Source organism: Vicia villosa, linkage group LG5, assembly GCF_029867415.1.
Source record: "Vicia villosa cultivar HV-30 ecotype Madison, WI linkage group LG5, Vvil1.0, whole genome shotgun sequence".
In the NCBI taxonomy this organism is placed as follows: Eukaryota; Viridiplantae; Streptophyta; class Magnoliopsida; order Fabales; family Fabaceae; genus Vicia; species Vicia villosa.
Window position 1 is genome coordinate 84,521,981 of NC_081184.1, and position 3,035 is coordinate 84,525,015.

The window sequence follows — 3,035 nt, forward strand, 5'->3', positions numbered from 1 at the left end:
AATCATCATGCTAGCAAGCACAGGAGATCCAAGCCTACGGGGTATCGAACAACTCTCCGTAATTCACTCCTAACTAATTGCAAGTTAGTTATTTCCTCTCTACTATATATAGAGAAGGCACCAAGTCACCTACTAAGTTTCCAAATAAATTTCAATTCACTATTCTCCCTCACATACTAACTTGAGCGTTGGGGTACTAACCTTGCAGGTCAACCTCCCTCCACCGCACCAAAAGCTCAGATTCGCCATTACTCTCAATCCTCACTCCATTTCTAGTTCTAGAACAAAACAAAGATAATTAGTAAATATTATTAATAAAATTAATTAATGTTAATGTCTCAAATTAATACAATTCGACAAATATTTTCCTGTTTTAGTGAACATTTTCACCTTATAAAAATCGTTATTAAGTGCCACTAATCATGTTATTGCTAACATGATTTAAGGTATCAACACTTGAATCCTAAAGACATAAACTTTAACAGACCGTAACATTATTATCAATATTTTCATTAAGAGGATATGTAGATAGGAAAATTCTCATCTAGATCACCTATATCCCTTCCCATGACTCACTGAGTACCCAATCAACATAGTTTATATTTGCCTTCTTATAGACATTGTTTGACCATTTAAGCTGATCAACTTCTCTTGTAGGGACTATAGTATTTTCATGTCAAAGAGTGATATACACCAAATATTCCTATTTTAAACAACTTATGACACTTACATAACACAATATATATATATATATATATATATATATATATATATATATATATATATATTCTCATGGTAGATTAATCTAGTATATATTACTCATAGTATTTATACACATGTGAGATATGCTCATTAGTCTACTCATATAAAAGTCTATACCCATTACTGTTGTCCTATTTGACATCAAGGCTTGACTACATGTACATTTAGAATGTCATCCTTATATTTAATGGTATGTCACAGTTAAGTCACACTTAATGTTCTATTAAATGGATCAACTATTTTAGAAACTTTATAATTTTGAAAACAAACAAATTAAAGAAAAATATTTTATCATAAGAGAAGTGCTAGAAACACTATCTTTTTGTCACTATATCTAACTCCTACTCTTCTACTTTTTGAAATACATTTGGGTCCCACTATTTTATGTGAGACCTATTTCTAAAGTGTTAGACCCCACATGCATTTTACTTAATGAAAGAGTGAGTCTTAAAGAAAGTGACAAAAAAAGAGTGTTCTAACATTCCTCTTTATTATACATAACATATATGATATAAGTTTTAAGTTTAATCATAAAACTATTTGTCTGGAGGTCACACACCAAAATTCACGTCGTCATTTTATTGTGTGAGACCTTTAAATTTTGTTATAGTGAATACTACAAAATGATCCAAGTACGGTTCAAAGATCTATTTGTATATTAGATGAACATAGTCACAAACCAAATAATATAATATTCCTTTAACGAGAAAGCTTCTTCTTGGAATGATCATTGAATAAGAGGAGGAAGTACTTGTACAAACTCCGACACTCAGGTCAGTGATATTCAAAGTGAGAGGTATAAAATTGTTCGGAGAATTTTTTTGTGTACTTGATTTGACGTATGTAATCCCTTTTTATAGGAATTCTCCTAGGGTTTCTATTTACCCTCTTTCTTTAATATCCTTCCATACCGTTTGTACTGTCAAGTGGCAAGATATAAGTCTTTTTGTTATTAACGGTCATTCTTCCCCCTCTTTGTTCGGATCGGATGCTCTCTTTAGGGCGGACCAAGACACGCTAGCTAGATCCTAGAACCTTCTACTGGATGATCAGAGATATTTTCCCCCTAAAGTCATTGTTTAGAGACGTTATATTGACCATAAATATCTTCATCTTAGAGCTTTGTGATTTTATGGATCATTCTCCATGAAATCATTAATTAGGCCCAAAACTGAATAAAACCAGTTCTTATCAAATTATTTGTTAGGATCAAGTAGTAACAATAACAAATACTCCTAGTGTCTATACATTAAACAGAAAATGAAAATCGGCTTTGAATATAAAGACGAACGTACTTATTAAGCAAGTGCCCTGGTTTTGTGGGGTTATAAGTCTAGGTTGGGGTACCAAGTAGAAACTTCTACTTTTTTTCCTTTTGAAATGTAGATATATTTTCCTTCTTTTATGTTCCACCACTATATCCAGCTTGGATAATGTTTGGCCAATAACTAATACAGCTATACTGGCCATAAATGAGGTAATACGGAAATTCATCACCACAACCATGACTGATAGATATAAGGTTCTCTATTATTTGAAGAATAAAGAGATCTAAGCCTCATGTCAAAAGTAGCATATATTAAATTCAATGTTTTAATATTTACACTTTTAATATCATAAAAGCATTAATTTATGTCTCGTCAATTCAACCCATTTAATATCAATTGCGTATTTGTGAGTCCTAGCTCTACAGAAAAATATATTAATTTTTTGTTTCTTTATATTATCAACTTTTATTTTTGGCTAAGTTGTAATTTTAAAATAAAAAATAATAATATTTTATGATTTTGATCTTTATTTTATTGAACTAGTTTTATATATAATAAGTCTTCGTTTATGTTATTTATTAACGTGATATTTATTTCTCATTTTGCATTACTTTAATTTAAAATAAAAAAAAGTGATATAATATTTTTTCTTAAGAGGCAGTGACAATCATCACTTAAAAAATCACATACAAATATACAAAAATAAAAATAAAAATCCGAATAATCAGGTAGAACATCACCAAATAACTGCAAAAAATAATTATTTCAATATTCATCTAATAACGTATACATTTTCAAATAATGTTGACATCTATTTCTGACTAAAGACTCAACTAAATAACTGAGAGAAATATTATATATTTATACAATTTTTATTGGGTTTATAATTCTCTTCACTTATAAAATGTTCAACTTTCATTTTTTTAAATAATGTGAAAATTTCAACTCAGATTTGTATCTCAATAATCTCCCTATCAAATGTGAGTTTATTCACTATGCTCCCTC